The sequence below is a fragment of the Arvicanthis niloticus genome, chromosome 9, assembly GCF_011762505.2.
Source record: "Arvicanthis niloticus isolate mArvNil1 chromosome 9, mArvNil1.pat.X, whole genome shotgun sequence".
Lineage (NCBI taxonomy): Eukaryota > Metazoa > Chordata > Mammalia > Rodentia > Muridae > Arvicanthis > Arvicanthis niloticus.
In genome coordinates, this window is record NC_047666.1 from 22,406,451 (window position 1) to 22,424,077 (window position 17,627).

The 17,627-nt window shown below is 45.3% G+C and overlaps 1 long non-coding RNA gene across 2 annotated transcripts; it reads right to left on the minus strand.

Moving 5' to 3' along the window:
- Nucleotides 1–5,215: 5,215 nt before the first annotated feature.
- On the minus strand, nt 5,216–14,319 carry LOC143443621 (uncharacterized). Of its 2 annotated transcripts, none has more exons than XR_013112755.1 (3): nt 14,228–14,319; nt 13,098–13,192; nt 5,216–5,760 (listed from the first exon to the last, which is right to left on the minus strand). It is a non-coding gene; the product is annotated as an uncharacterized LOC143443621 (long non-coding RNA). The 2 variants fall into 2 exon arrangements; XR_013112756.1 differs by lacking the exon at nt 5,216–5,760 and adding an exon at nt 12,370–12,462.
- Nucleotides 14,320–17,627: the final 3,308 nt, after the last annotated feature.

Sequence of the window (17,627 nt, forward strand, 5' to 3'; positions counted from 1 at the left end):
CTGTTGTTTGTTTTACTGAGACAGATATTTATGCCGTATCTTTTTTTGAATAAAGAGGTGGAGGAGAGAGACAGACAAAGAAACAGAACAGAACATTAGTTAGAGAGGCTAGATTTTGGGGGTGCAAAGGTCAGGGTTGACATGCCATCTTAGGAATTGAGAAGGTGCAGCCTCAGTTGTAACTGACAGCCCAGGTCTAAAGGGGCCATGCAAAGGATTTGAGGCTTGGCACCATGAAGAGAGCCTATGAGAGGCATTGGTGAAGCCTAGTTGCAGCAGAAGACCCCAGTGTATTGGAGATGCCAGTACCATGGGATGATCACCAAGGACAGCAGCGGCAGTGGAGTGGATCCACCTGAGCTTAGAGTGCTACAGAGTGCAGAGCTGGAGAAGTGAGGCCAGCCCTTTGGAGCAACCCATAGGATCATGTGTGGATCCCAGACATTGAAACAAGAAGCTGTAACATTAAAGTTGCCTTGGAGACCCCAAGATGTTCAATATGCCAGAGCCATAGGATATTTCCTAAGGAAAGCTGCTAACAGGAGGTAGAACCAGCCCAGGAAAAGAAGTTTGTTGCAGTCAACAAAGTTGAAAAAGTAGTTGGGCTGGGCAGTGGTGTCACATGCATTTATTCCCAGCACTTGGGAGGCAGAGGCAGGCGGATTTCTGAGTTTGAGGCCAGCCTGATCTACAGAGTAAGTTCCAGGACAGCCAGAAATACACAGAGAAACCCTGTCTCGAAAACAAACAAACAAACAAACAAACAAAAAACCAAAAGAAAAAAAATGAAAAAGTAGTTGGAGATCTGAAAACTGCTATGACATCAGCCATGGAGATGCAGAGTTTGGAGTTTGCCCAGCTGGTTTCTTGTCTTGATTCGGGGATTATAGTTTGAACTTTTAACATTGTTGACACTGCTCTAGACTATGGGGACATTGGAAGTTGGACTAAATGTACTTTTTTATTATGTTATGTGTTTGAACAAGCATATAGGGTCAGGGAGTGGAATGTCATAGTCTGAATATGCTTGGCCCAAGGAGTGGCACTATTAGAAGGTGTGGCCTTGTTGGAGTGGGTGTGTCAATGTGGGTGTGGGCTTTAAGACTCTCATCCTAGCTGCCTGGAATTCAGTATTCTGCAGGCAGTCTTCAGATGAAGATGTAGAACTCTCAGCTCCTCTTTCACCATGTCTGCCTGGATGCTGCCATGCTCCCGCCGTGATGATACTGGACTGAATCTCTGAACCTGTAAGCCAGCCCCAATTAAATGTTGTCCTTATAAGTCTTGCCTTGGTCATGGTCTTCACAGCAGTAAAACCTTAACTAAGACACTCTGTTAGCTTGGATCCTTAGGAAAGTACAGCAGGAAGCCGGGTCCCCATCATTTGTCACTACAGCAGAACCTATTTCCTCCTGACTGATACACTCCTGGAACCGTTAGCTCTGCTCTAGTCATCTGCTTTCTCCCATAGCTCTCCCTGCAGAGCTCCAGGCTGGCTTTCCTCCATCCAATGCCCCACCTTTCCCACAGCTCTCCCTGCAGAGCTCCAGGCTGGCTTTCCTCCATCCAATGCCCTATCTCTCACTTTTCAAGTCTTACATTATGATGTTAAGGGTTTTTCTTTTCTTTTTTTCAGGATAATATTAATATTTTTATTGATTTTTTTCTTTTATTAATTATTTTATTTATTTACATTTCAAATTGTCCCCCTTCCTGAACCATCCTACACAAGCCCCTCACCCCATTCCCCCTCCTTTTCACCTCTAAGAGGGTGCTCTACCACCTACCCACCCACTCCCATCTCACACCTCTAGCACCTCCCTTCTCTGGGACGTCAAGCCTCCACAGGACCAAGCACATCCCCTCCTGTTGAGGCCAGACAGGGCAGTCCCCTGCTACATATGTAGAAAGGACCACAGGCCAGCCCATGTATTTTGAATCTTTGGTTGGTGGCTCAGTCCCTGGGAGCTCTGAAGCTCTAGTTAGGTGATACTGTTGTTCTTCCTACAGGGTTGCCATCCCCTTCAGCTCCTTCAGTCCTTCTCCTAACTCTTCCATAGGGATCCCAGGGCTCAGGCTGATGGTTGGCTGTGAGCATCTGCGTCTGTTTCAGTCGGTGCTGGTAGAGCCTCTCAGAGGACAGCCATGCCAGACTCCTGTCTGCAAGCATAGCATGGCATCAGTAATAGTCAAGGTTTGGTTCCTGCACATGGGATGGGTCCCAATGGCTAAGATAAAAACTCAGGTGACAGCAGATTCTAGTAAAGATGTGGAGAAAGAACACTCCTCTATTGCTGGTAGGATTGCAAGCTGGTACAACCACTCTGGAAATCAATCTGGCGGTTCCTCAGAAAATTGGAAGTAGTTCTACCTGAAGACCCAGCTATACCACTCCTGGGCATATACCCAAAAGATGTTCCACCATATCACAAGGACACATGCTCCACTATGTTTATGGCAGATTTATTTATAATAGCCAGAGCTGGAAACAACCCAGATGTCCCATTAATTGAAGAATGAATACAGGAAATTTGGTTCTTTTACATATGGAATAATTAAAAACAAGGGCATCACGAATTTTTCAGGCAAATGGATAGAACTAGAAAATATCATCCTGTGTGAGGAGGTAACCCACCTAGACCCAAAAGGATGCACATGGTATATACTCATCATCAGAATACCCATGATATAACTCACAGACAATATGAAGCTTAACAAGAAGGAAGGCGCAAGTGTGGGTGCTTCAATCCCATTTAGCCAGGGGAAGAAAATAATCACCAGAAGCAGAGGGAGGGACGGACCTGGGTAGGAGAGGGGTTGGGGAGGGGAGAAAAGGTGGTCAGAATCAGGTATGGGAAGAGACAGGAGAGAAGCCTAGAGGGCCAGGAGAATGACTAGAAATGTGTAGCAGTGTGGGGTGGGGTGGGGGGGAACCTCTAGAAAGTCCTAGACACCAGGGATGAGAGAGGTTACCAGGACCACATTTCGGACATTAGCCAAAATGCCCAATCGTGGGGAGATGGAACCTGAAGAGATCACCTCCGGTAGATAGATATGGCCCCCAGTTGAGGGATGGGGCCACCCACCCATCTCAAAAAAATTGACCCAGAATTGTTTTTGTCTAAAGGAAAAGCAGGAACAAAAAAAAAAAAAAATGGAGCACAGACTGAAGGAAAGGCCATCCAGAGACTGCCCCACCTGGGGACCCAACACATGTGCAGGCACCAAACCCTGACACTTTTTAAAAAATGTGACAGGGTGTCAGGTAGCTCAGGCTTACTTAGAACTTGTGTAGCTGAGGATGGCCTTGGCCTCTGATTGTCCCTGCTCGGCCTCCTTAGGACTGATTACAAGTGTGCACCACTACACCCAGTCCTATGTGGTTCTGAGGATGGAACCTAGGGCTTTATGCATGCTAGACAAACCCTAGCAAGTGAGCTACATCCCTAGCCCTTGATTTATGCATATATTATGAGTATATGTGATGTGTATGTGTGAGTACCATGACACTATACAGAAGGAAGAGGACAAATTTTATTTCTCTTCTTCCACTATGGGTTCCAGAGATCAAGCTCAAACCATCAGGCTTGCCCAGCAAGCACTTCAGCTGACTGGACCATCTTATGCCAGACCCCAGTGTTTAATCTTAAAACACCCCACGATAAGTGAATCACCATTGTTATATAGCATCCTCTTATCCATAAGACCCCTATGTTTGTGGTTTGTTTGCTTGTTTGTTCTCTTTTTGTTTTGTTTTGTTTGTTTGTTTGTATTTTGAATCAGTGTCCTATGTAGCCTAGGCTGGCCTCAGACTCATTATGTAGCTGAGGATGGCTCTGATGCCACTATCTCCCAAACACTGTGATTACAGGGATGCCATTGTGCCCAGCTTGTCACTGATGTCACTCTTTTTTTTTTTTTCACACTTTGCCCCTTCACTTGTACCTTTTTTCTTGCTCAGTACTGGGCACAGACTAGCATTCTAATATTCTCTAGAGGTCCTTAAATATACCTGCATTCAAGCTTGTAAAAAGTGTTTTATAGGCTTATGTTTCTAAATTACACAAATGATGTGCAATATAAAAAAAAACAAACCTCGGAGACCTTCCTGTGAGGTCTGGCTACACCGGCCCCTTCTGAAACAGTGACTGGGATTCACATCTCCAAATATAAACACACTCACAATGCCCCCTATTATTTAAACCAGTCCCAGTGAATCTCTGCTTCTTAGAATCAGCATGACCCAAGGAAGCCACGACCGCACAGGGAGTTTGTGAGGCTTCATCAACACCCATAGTCCAGTACTCCTGAAAAGTGTCAGAACCTGTTCTGAAGTAGTTGGCCCTGGGATGAACAAAGATTTATTTAGACCAGAGTTAAAGAGTCCGTCTCTGTAGGATCAGGTTAGCTTTGCCAGATGCAGACACTAGCCTAAAGTAAGGTTACAAGCTCTTTGGAAAAACAGTACTTGTGATAGAGCTTCTAGCATGAAGCCAGAATAGGCCCTCAGAGAGTCCAGTGGACAGAGCAAACAGCCCCCCCACACACACACACACAGTGCATTGATTGCAGATCGGGGGACAAGGAGAAGTTAGCCAAGAAAGGAGATCATCCAGGAGTAAAGAGTAATGTGGTCAGTAAAGTGCTTGCCCTGCTCACAGAGGACCTGGGTTTGGTCCCCAGAACCCACATTCAAAAAGCCAAATGTGATGGTGTGACTGAAATCTTAGCACTGGGGAAGCAGACACGGGGCTTGCTGTCCAGTCAGCCCAGACTATTTGGGGAGTTCTAGAGACTGAGGAAAGACACTGGTTGAAGGTTTTGGCTATACACACACACACACACACACACACACACACAAACACCACACACACACACACACACAACACACACACTACACACACACACTACACACACACACTACACACACAACACACACACAACACATACACACACTACACACACACTACACACACACACTACACACACATACCACACACACACACACTACACACACACCACACACACACACCACACACACACTACACACACACACACACACTACACACACACCACACACACTACACACACACTACACACACACTACACACACACACTACACACATACAACACACACACACACCACACACACACTACACACACACTGCACACACATACATTACACACACACACACTACACACACACAACACATACACTACACACAGACTACACACACACACACTACACACACACATACACACAGAAAAATAACTTGTATTTTCTTTTTTAAAAGATTTTATTTATTTTTATTTTACATTCATGAGTATTCACACTTTGCCCCTAGTACCTGTACCCTCTTCCCTGCCCAGTACTGACCACAGGCTAGCATTCTAATATTCTCTGCCCAGTACTGACCACAGGCTAGCATTCTAATATTCTCTGCCCAGTACTGACCACAGGCTAGCATTCTAATATTCTCTAGAGGTCCTTCTGACCACAGAGGTCAGAAAAGGGCATCAAGTCCCTGGAACCGGAGTTATAGACAGTTGTAAGCCACCACAAAACGCTAGGAATTGGACTCAAGTCCTCTAGAAAGAGCAGGCAGTGCTCTTAATCACTGAGCCATCTCTCCAACTCACTCCACTCCCAGACCTTTTTTTGAAATCTTGGCTTCCAGCTTCCAAAGTTCTGAGATTGCAGCCATGAACCACCATACTATGTCCCGGACCGCTCTGCTGCTTCGGTCTGTGGGCCAGGGTCTAGCAAGAGAGACAGAGTGGGGATAAAGGGAAAGAGACACAAAGAATGGAAACAAGACAGAAGTTCTGATCAAGTCTCAAGTCTCGTTTATTGTCTCTCTCATTGAAGGGAAGTCCAGGGTATTTATAGGCTTTTGCCACGTGCCTTGCAGGTGCATGGATACCACTTGCCTTGCAGGTGTGGATATCACGTGTGCCTTACGGGCGTGTATAGCATGGATACCACATGCATTGTGCGCCTTGCAGGCGTGGATACCATGCGTGCCTTACAGGCATGTTTGGCATGGATAGCACTTGCACCGTGCACCTTACAGCTGGGGGCACTAAACAGCAAAACAAGATATGTGGGATAAACAAGATGTTTATCAGAGTGTGCTCAGCTGTCGTAGGTTGTTGAAAAACAGGTCTCTTGTCAGGGTATATGGCTCAAGATGGCTGCAAAGCTGGTAGCCACTTTCTGCTAAAAGTTGGCTCCCAACAACACTAAGCTTTAGGTTTTTGGTGGTGGTGATGGTGTTTTTGGTTTTGGTTTTAGTTTTTTGATTTTTTGATTTTTTAGTTTTTGGTTTGGTTTGGTTTGGTTTGGTTTTTCAAGACAAGAGTTTTTCTGACTATCTTAAAACTAACTCTGTAGACCAGGCTGGCCTTGAACTCAGAGAGATTTGCCACCAGAGTGTTGGGATTAAAGGCATGACTTAGCTGTGGGTTCTTACCATTTACAGCAAAATAAATCACAGGCGGAGTTCAGAACCAAATTATTAGGGAAAGATCATAGAAGAACTTTTGTCATTAGAGTTTTTCACACAACAAAATGTGTGAAAAAATAAAATATAAATAAATAAATATGCTTAAGAATTCTTAATGCAAATTTGAATTACAAGGTACTTTCAGTTCAAACTAAAAAGTTATGACCTATATTGGAAAAGATTTTGTATATTCCCGTAGAAGGAAATGTAACAATTGGTTAAATTGAAAATGGGGCCAGAAAGATGGCTCAGTGGTGGGAACGTGCCTGAGCTCACCCCGAGGCCCTCATGGAGACCCACAGATTGTCTCCTGATCTCCACAAACATACAGTGACATACCTGCGTCCTCCTAGCTACCCGGCCCAAACACAAATAAATAAGAATAAAGGCTGTTCTAATAAAAACTAAAATGCATTTTAGTTGCTAAGACTTTATTTACAAACTACTTGAATCTGTGTAAAGTTATATATTCCGTTTTCTCTACAGACAAGGTAACATACACCTATCATCCCAGCAATCAGGAGGCAGAAACAGGAAAGTGGCCATGAGTGGACAGCCTGATCTACATAGTTAGTTCTAGGCTAGCCAGGGATACTTGGTAATACTTTGTTTCAAAAAAAAAAAAAAAGATAAGGAAAGAAGGAGAGAAAGAGAGAGAGAGGTTTGAGGGGGTGTCTAGGGAAAGTAAGAGGCAGAAGTTGGAGGCAGAAATGATCAAAATACATTGTTTCTATGTATAAAATTATCAATGAGTAAATAAAAAGTATTCTAGTAAAAATAGTTTAGTCTAGTGTGATGCAGATACAGAGGTAGACTGGTATCCATGAGTTCCAGGCTAGCCTGGTCTACATAGTAAGTTCCAGGCTAGCCAGAGCTACAGAATGAGTTCTAAGCCAGCCTGTGCTTCACAGTGAGACCCTATCTCAGCAACAACAAAAGCCTGGTGTAGATTATGATTTGTCTAAGTAATAGAATATTATACAGCTGTTATGTTAGAAAGGCTTCGGCTTAATGATACAGAACGTGTTGTTCTGAGAACAGAATGAGACTGTAGACACTGTAAAATGGAGGAGGGAGGACTCCTGGGTTTAGAAATGTGCGGACGGTCTTCGAAAGGTTGTGCAAGACGCAGAGGGAAGTGTGGAAAGGCGACTGAACTCTCTGCTTATCCTTACACCCACTGAATCTTGTGCCCACAGATATGAGCTAACAGAATTTCTGGAGAATAGTAATCAATGTGGGCACACATCCACGTATCAGCAGCCATCCTGTTGTCCATCCAGTCACAGTTTTAATTGGTGCTGGTTATATACACAAATCAAAACAGGCATCTTCAAAAGGGAAGTCTAATGAGGAAGCAGAACAGGGCTCACAGAGAAAGGGTTTCTCTTGTGAAAAATGTTTTTCTAAGCACTTGGTGATAAAGTAATATCTGTCTCCGCATACCACAGAGATGTGAGAAATGAAAAAGCCCTCCAGAGAGAGAGACAGAGAGAGACACAGACACAGAGACAGAAACAGAGACACAGAGAGAGGCAGAGACAGAGACACAGAGACTGAGACAGAGAGAAGCAGACACAGAGATGGTAGAGGCAGGCATAGACAGAGAAAAGACAGAACCAAGGGAGACAGAGAGACAGACAGACAGACACACAGGCAGAGACCGAGAAAAGACAGAACCAAGGGAAGGGGGTGGGGGACTGAAGACAGAACTCAGGAATCTGAGAGAACAGAGAATCTGAGGACAGAGTCAGTGGTCAAGAAGGGGCTGGCCAAGAATCCTGATCTCTTTCACATTTCTAATGATTGTATCAACAGATAAGGCCTTCTGTGTCGGGTTCACCTTCAGGGCAACTGTACTGTGTTAATGTTTATCCCACTTGAAGAGCAGTGAGCACTCAGGTCTGAAGGCTCTGATGGCGGGGCCTCTCAGAGACACACTTGCTGACCCTAGAGACATCTTTCTCTGACCCTGTAAGGCCCCCTTCCCCTGGCCCTGTGAACATTCATTCATCTATCCACTCCTGCATCAAAGATACAGTAAGTGTACAGACTGCATTCAGTTGACATACAGACGTTAACAGGCAAGTCCAACCCTTACCTCTGTGGAGTTCATTAATAAAAGGAGAAGACAGACAGACACACAGACAGAAAGACACACACACACACACACACCAAACAACAACAAACCCCAACCAACCATCCAACAAAAAACAACCACAAAAACCAGCAAATAAATGTACATTACCAATGAGAACGCATGCTCTAAGGGGAAGAGCGGGTATGTTCAGATGTTCAGAATGGGAAGTTGTCGCTGTGCTTCAGGTTGTTTTAGGTTGAATGGTCAGGAAAGAGAGCTGCCTTGGTGAACACCTCCAAGCTCATGAATAGCACGCACGAAGCTGGGCCGTGGTGGCGTACGCCTTTAATCCCAGCACTTGGGAGGCAGAGGCAGGTGGATTTCTGAGTTCGAGGCCAGCCTGGTCTACAGAGTGAGTTCCAGGACAGTCAGGCTTACACAGATAAACCCTATCTTGAAAAACAAAAACAAACAAACAAACAAAACCATGCAGGAGACCCAGATGCTAGCAAGGCAGGAGACAGAAGCTGAGAGGATAGTTCAGGTGGTACAGTGTTTAGCTTACAAGAGAACCTGATTTTTTAAAAAATACTTAGTACCCAGAGCTAACCCCAGCACTGGAGAGACTAGACTGATCCCTTGAGCGCCAGCTAACCTGACCAATTTTGTAAGTTTCAAGTCAGTATAGACCCTGTCTCAAAAAAAAACCAAAGGGTCCAGGTGTGGTGGTCCCTTATCTCAGCAATCAGGAGACAGAGGCAGGCAGATCTCTGTGAGTTAGAGGCCAGTCAGGTTCACATAAAGAGTTCTAGAGGCCAGCCTGATCTACATAGTAAGTTCCGGGCCAGCCAGAGCTACATAATGATGATGTGTTAAAATAAAAACAAAACAGGTAGATTTCACTAGAGGCTGTCTTCTTGTCTTACCATGTACAGGTACATATGAACACGCAGACCCACACACATCTGAACACACATGCTGTTTAGGAGAAAGCAGTGTAAGATGAGGTTAAGATTCATGGGGAAGCTAAAGGATAAGGCAGGAAAGGGAGATCTTTTTTCCTGTCAGAGGGTTGACTCCCAGTACTAAGCAGGTGATAGCAAGGTTCAGAAAGAGAGTGTGCATGTGTTGTTGTTGGGTTTTTTTTTTGGGGGGGGGTCTCATTTTGAGATTGTGTGTGTGTGTGTGTGTGTGTGTGTGTGTGTGTGTGTGTGTGCTTAATCACAGTGGGTTCTATCTGGGCCACAAACTGGAAGTTAGCAGTCGGGAAGACAGTGAACAGTAAAGAAGTTCTCGAGTCAATGAGACAAAAGATGGCAAACACTTGGCAACAGATGATGACTGCAGGCAGATCAGTAGGTGCAATCAAAATGAATGTCTATAGATGAGGGCCATCACATGCTGACTGGCTAGAGATGAAAGGGTAAGAACACTCCAGAGTCCTGGCTCAGCAGACAGTGCGTGTTAACAGGGGAAATGCCAGGGAAGATGGAGTAAGTGGCTAGATCCAGAATTCCACTTGGGACCTGTGAATGTCCCTGTGGACCTGATGTTAATCCTTCTCGGATTGGTAGTGCTTAGGTACCCTGTCCAACACATGCTCCTTCACAGTGGGCTGGGCTCACAATGTGCAGTTTGTCCCCAGTTATCTTTGGTGTGGTGATGATTCCTGGCTCAGTCATTGCAATGAAACTATGCATTCACTCCACACAGATAGCTAGACCATTGCTGTAAGATGCAACTTCTACTTGAGACCGCTCGCCTTGGATGGAGCTAAGGATGACTCTCCCTTTAGGACTTAGCTCGGAAAAGATACAGTTCTTAGAACTATTTTCAGGGCTGTTATGACAACTCAGACATTTGAAGATTCCAGAGTATCCGTCTTCACTGCTTTTTGACTATAGAGTAACGAGGCCCGTGACCTCAAACAGTGGTTCTGAACCTGCTGGTCACGACACCTTTAGGCACTGATGACCTTTTCACAGGAGTTGCCTAAGACTCCGGGAACTTTATAATACCACACCTAATAACCACAGATATTTACATTACGGTTCACAACAGTAGCAAAATTACAGTTATGAACTAGCAATAAAAATTACTTTATGGCTGGGGTTCACCATACATAAGAAACTGTATTAAAGGGTCAAAGCATTAGGAAGGTTGAGAGCCACTGGCCTAGAAGAACCTTTAAGATGCAGAAGTTTAAGCACTGGAGAGATGGTTCAGTGGTTAAAATCACTGACTGCTCTTCAGAGGATCTAGGTTTGTTTTCCAGTAGCCACATAGTGGCTCCCAGCAGTCTGTGACTCCAGTTCTAGGGGATCTGATCTCATCTTCTGGCCTCTGAGGAAAACCAGGCCCAAATGTGGTACAGATGCATACATGCAAGGAAACACACACGTGATATAAAAGTAAACAAACCTGTATTTTTTTTTATAAGGATGGCAGGGGCTTTGGTGGAGAGATGGTGCTTGCTGTTCTTGCAGAGGCTCTGAGTTTGAGCCCCAACACTCACATGAGCTGGAGCTGTGAGCCATTGGAAGAAGGTGCTCGAAACTCAACTTGGGTTTCCAAGAACAGCAAGAGTTGCTGTTGCTGTTGCTGTTGTTAATATGTAAGGGTGTTTTAACTACCTGCATGTTTGTGCCTGGTGCCCATGGGAAGTCAGAAGATGTTGGATTCCCTGGAATTGGAGTTACAGACAGTTAGTTGTGAGCTGTCCCAGTGGATGCTGGGAATGGAACCTAGGTCGTCTGGAAGAGAGTGGCCAGTGCTCTTAACTGTTGAGTTATCTTACTATCCCTTGGAAAATTCTAAATATTTATTATTTATTGATTTATCTATTTGTTTACTTGTTTATTTCAAATCTGAGAGAATCTTTAGGACATACATACATTCCGTACATTCTTTATACATCCTTTTATCACAAGCTCTCATCTAGATCCAAGGAAGCAGAATCAGCATACTTTTAAATGTTCATTTATTTGTCTTCTTACATTTATTCATTTATTGTCTTCCTTTTGTAAGGGGGTGTGTTTGTTGCTGCCGTAGATAGACCTTCACTGTGTAGCCCTGTCTGTCTGTCTAAGCCTCCAAGTACTGGAGTCTGATACCATGCCTGGCCATGCTTGAACCCTGCCCCTCTACCTCCACCTCCAGAAACCTGGGATTATAAACTTGATCCACCACACTTGCCCCAGATTCAGCTTTACAATATTTCAACCTAGTAAGGCATCTGAGGCTCTGAAGCAGAAAGAATGGAAACAGCATGAAGAACCCACTCTGTGAAGGATCCCTGAACCAGATTTGTACAGACAAATACATCTTCCCCTTAGGTTAGAATGTCAGGCCCCAGCAGTCATGTCTGAAAGATACTGCAAAAAATGCCCATGTGATGGAGGACTTGACCTTTCTGAACAATTGGGAAAGTCACCAGTGAATAATGAGTTGTACAAAGTAAATTTACCATTCCTCCAGGCTTGTTGTGTTAGGAAATGATTCTTCAGATAGTGCTGTCCCGCCCCCAACCCAGCTCCCTCGCTCTCTCTTTCTCTTCCCTCTCCAGTCTTGGGTTCAGAGCACCACCAAGGACCACCATGTAGGAAACTGTCATGGAAAATAGAGATGGCATCCCCTTCTAGAGCAGAACACAGGCTTGTTTGCTGCCCGCATAGTAGCGGTGCCTCTTTGTGGCAAGCCCAAGTATCTTAGTTACTGTTCTGTTGCATTGAAGAGACAACATTGCCAAGGCAACTCAAAAAGGAAAGTGTTTAATTTGGGCTTCCAATTCTAAAGGATAGTAGAATCCATTACCATCATAGTGAGAGCATGGCAGCAGGCAGGAATGGCACTGGAGCAGTAGCTGGGAGCTTACATCTGATGAGAGAGAAAGAGAGAGAGAGAGAGAGAGAGAGAGAGAGAGAGAGAGAAAGAGAGAGAGAATTGGGAATGTGGGAACGTGGGAATGTGGGAATGTGGGAATGTGGGAATGTGGGAATGTGGGAATGGCATGGGATTTTGAAACTTCAAGCCCCACCCGCAGTGAGACACCTCCTCCAACAAGGCCATACCTCCTAATCCTTCCAAAACAGTTCTGCCAACTGGGGACCAAACATTTAAATGTGTGAGCCTATGGGGCCATTCTCATCTAAACCATCTCACTGAGGTAGGCTTACTGAACTTTATAGATGCTTAAGGAATCTTAAACTTGGGGTTCAGCTTTTGTCATGTGACCCAATACATGTACAATTATTTGGCTCTTCTATGTCCTCTCATGGCAACTGAGATTTGAGGAATGAATACAATATTAATGCTCTGGCTACTGCTATAACAGTATATTAGTTACTTCTGTGGCTATGATGAATTACAACTTAAGAGCAGGTAGGATGACTCAGTGGGTAGAAGCACTTGACATGCAAGCCTGGTGTCTTAGTCAGGGTCCTACTGCTGTGAACAGACACCATGACCACAACAACTCTTATAAGGACAACATTTAAATGTGACTGGCTTACAGGTCCAGAGGTTCAGTCCATTATCATCAAGGTGGGAACAAGGCAGCATCCAGGCAGCCATGGTGCAGGAGGAACTGAGAGTTCAACATCTTGTTCTGAAAGCAAACAGAAGACTGACTTCCAGGCAGCTAAGCTGAGGGTCTTAAAGCCCACACCCACAATCGCACACTTCTTCCAACAAGACCACACCTACTCTAAAAAGGCCACACCTCCTAATACTGCCACTCCCTGGGCCAAGCGTGTTCAAACCACCACACCTGATGACCTGAATTTGATTCCTAGAATCCTTGGTGGTAGAAAAGAAATGACCCTCAAAAGTTGCCCTCTGAGGACCTGTGAGTTGGCTCAGTGGGCAAAGGCTCCCACCACCAAGCCAGATAACCTGAATTTGTTCCTTGGGATTCACGTGGCAGAAGAAAACCAACTTTTGCAAATTGTCTCCTGTCTTCCACATTGGTGCTAGGGCAGAATGCTTCCCCCACAAAATAAATAAATACAAAAAAGCACTCCACAAAATCTGGGTGGTAGTCCACAACTGTCATTTCAGCACTCATGAGGTGGAGCAAGGAGGACCACAAGTTTATGGTTTTCCAGCGTAGTGAGTTCAAGGTCAGCCCTGGCTACAGGAGGCCTTGCCTCAAATTTTAAAAATTGAAATTAAAAATAAGAAAGAACAAAAAAAGAAAAGAAAAGAAAAAAGAATAGCCGAAAAGATACTATCATACCTTGGGTTGTTACCCAAGGCCCTTCACGTTTCTGCCACTCTCCTCGTGTGCTTTCCACCCGTGAGTACAGCACTTTTAGCCCCATCCTACACATGTAAAACCTTTACTACACTCCTGCTTTGTTCAAGCTCCACCACCTACAGGTCAAGTCCAAGCTTCCCAAATGGGGATTCCTGCATTAGCTTCTTTCCCAGTATAGTCTCTTCCCAGTCAATGGAAGAGATGGAAGAGTAGGATTCTCTAAACCTTCTCTGAACCTTTGTTTACAAGTGCTGTAGTGTAGGCTTTCTCATGCACATGTATATATATATAATTTCACACACACACACACACACACACACACACATCTCCCCCAGTTTTCCATCCCAAACACAAGCCATACATAACTACAGTAGACAAAAACACCTCTAATCATGCCAGGTCCTGGAGAACAGCTTTCTGTTGTTGGTCTTTGTTTTTCAGTTCAGGACCTGTGCACACTGTCTCGACACTCTGACTTCTGTCTCTAAGCTGAGTAAGGAGAGACTGAAGGTTGGGGAACTATGCATTGCACAAACTTTCTCTTCCTTCCTGTTCATCTGCTTCAGCACAAGGGACAGGGTGACACAGTAGAAAGGATCTGAGAATGCTTCATGGTTGTTTCTTGATCCTCAAAATACTTTCTTTGGGGCTGGGGAGGTGGCTTTGTCAAAACAGTGCTTGCCTTGCAGGCCTGAGGCTCTGAGTTCAATGTTCAGAACTCAGACATTTTTTAAAAATAATCACACATGGTGGCCCCACTTTTGATCCCAGCTCTGGGGAGGAAGAGACAGACATCTGGATCTTGCTAGCCGGTCAGCCTAATTAGTGAGTTCTAGGCCAGTGGAAGATGCTGTCTTAAAAAAAGAAAAAAAGGCCAGGCAGTGATGGCGCATGCCTTTAATCCCAACACTTGGGAGGCAGAGTCAGGCGGATTTCTGAGTTCGAGGCCATCCTGGTCTACAGAGTGAGTTCCAGGACAGCTAGGGCTACACAGAGAGAAACCCTGTCTCGAAAACCAAAAAAAAAAAAAGGAAAAAAGTACATACCATGAGACACAGAGAGGTTGACTTCTGGTGTCCACATGCATATGCACACATATGTACATGTACACATACACACGCATACACACAAATATAGGCATGAATGACACAACACCAGAAGTTAACCTCTGGCCTCTATATGCATACATACATACATACACACACATAAATGCATGCATGCATATGCACCCATCTGTACACATACACACATTTGCACAAGTAATTTTTTTTATTTCAAAATTTTTTCTAGTTGGAATATAAAATGGCCTCTAGGCTTGCCAAACTCATCACTGACAGAACTCAAGATCTAATATCTTACTTTGCACTCAAATATTCTTTTCTCTTCTCCCCACCCCCTCCCCTTCTTTTTGTCTCATTCGGCTGACCTCTGACTCATTATGCAATGAATGGCCTTGGGCCCCTGATTCTCCAGCCTCCAGCTCCTGGGCACTGGGATCAAAGGCTTACACCACTATGTCTGGCTTCAGGTCTCCCCCTTGTTATACTGGACTCCTGGGTCTCAGAGTTTTGCCGAAGTCTGGGCTCATGGGGACATCACAAGTGCTCTAAGCAACGGCACACCCAGAAATGGCAGACATGTGAGTGGCACAGACCTCACAATGTTGTTGGCACCTACATTTCATCATCACAGGGGAATAACCAAACCCAAGTTAAATAGAAACTATTACCTGGGTATGGTGGCGCATGCCTCTAATCCCAGAATTTGGGCTATAGAGACAGGAGGATCAGGAATACAAGGCCAGCTGTCACTTGAGTTTGAATCAAGCCTGGGTTACATGAGACCTTATCTTAAAAAATCATAAGAACATTGAGAGAAAATATAAATTTAAGAATTATAAAGTAGGTGTCCTTTCTTGGTATCCCCTCTCACTCTCAGGGTCTCCCTTATCTTTCCTTAGTAAATCTACATTCACTCTACTAGGAGAGAAAGGGGGAGGAAGATGGGGGCTGGGAAGATGGCTCTGTTAGTACAGTGCTTGCCTTGCAAGCATAGGGACCTGGGTCTGGTTGCCCAGCACCCAAGTGAAAGTGCTGGGTGTGGCAACAGGTACTTGTAATCCCTGAACTAGAGAGGAGACTGGCAGGCACCAGGGCTGGCTCTCAGCCAACCTAGCCTACAAAGACAGTTCCTGAGGAATGGCACCCTGACAACCAAACTTGACCTGTACCCTTTACATGCACACACACACACACACACACACACACACACACACACACACACGGAGGTGGGGGAGAGAAAGAATTGTAAGATGGCATCAGCAAGATATTAAATCAACAGCCAAGGCTATACAGAGAAACCCTCTCTCAAAAAAACCAAAAAAAAAAAAAAAAAAAAAAAAAAAAAAAAGATATTAAATCAAGCCCAAGGTCCTCCCGAGTGCAGTCTGTGTGACTCCCAGGTCACTCACATGCCTATGAAGTTGCTGCTCTCCGGAAAGCCATCAATATCCCTATAAGACAAGGTGATGTCAAGTGGCTCAAGTGCTGCCCCTTTTGCCACCACTTTCTTCAGATGAGTTCTTGGGCCCTGCTCCCAGAGCCAGGAATTTAATACCCTCCTCTATAGCCTAGGACAGCTGACAGCCTCTGCCAAGGGACATCCAACCGTCTCACAATTGGCTTCTAGCTCCAGTCAGGACCAAAACACCTGAGAAGAGACAGTCAGTTAGCATGTTCCCTGTAGGATCAAATGACAGCCACCCCTGCCTTGGGCAGCAAGTGCCCTGTGATGATAACTCAACTGGGGACCTCTTGCCAGGTTCTCAGCTAAGTCCACTCATCAGAAGACATCTCTTGAGAGTCGCTTGTCAGACATGGGGAAGGTAAATGAGCCTGTGGGAAGGGGAGAACATTTTTTTTCAGGACACCCTGTCATAGTTACCTGTCTCATTGCTGTGACAAAGTGCCCAATCAAAACTCAAACTGCTTAAGGTAGGAGGGGCATATTTTGGCTCCCAGTTTGATTCACAGTCCCTTGTGGCAGGAAGGCATGAGGGCAGCTGATCACTTGGTGCCATCGGTTAGGAAAGTTGGGGAAGCTGGAGTCAGCCACTTGCTGTCTCCTTCCTTTTAATGCAGCCTGGGATTCATTCTCTCTCTCTCTCTCCCTCTCCCTCTCCCTCTCCCTCTCCCTCTCCCTCTCCCTCTCCCTCTCCCTCTCCCTCTCCCTCTCCCTCTCCCTCTCCCTCTCCCTCTCCCTCTCCCTCTCCCTCTCCCTCTCCCTCTCCCTCTTCCCTGTCCATGTCCCCTGCCTCTGCTTCTCCCTCTCATTCTCCCTCTGCCTCTGCCCCTGCCCCTGCCCCTCCCCTGCCCCTGCCCCTCCCTCTGCCTCTCCCTCTGCCTTTCCTTCTTTCTCTCTGTCTCTCTGTTCCCATATGTTCCCAGCCTGCCTCTCTTTCTGCCTCCTTCGTCCTCTGTCCCAGCTTCCTTACCCTCATGGCTTTGCTTCTGTCTGTCTGCCTCTACCCCTCTCCAAGGCCTCACTACCCTCCCTTCCCCCCAAATAAATATCCCGTATACCAGGTCGATATATGGTGTGATTTTTCAGAGGGTGTTTTTGCATGGGCCTGCCAGGTACCCACAACTGCTGCAACATTATATTTCATAACAATTATGCTATTATGTGCAGTGTGGGTTTTCTTCTCGGCTCAACCTTTTAGAAAACACCCTCATTGGACTTTCCCAGCAGTTCTAAAGCCACTGACGTGGCAATGAAGATGAGC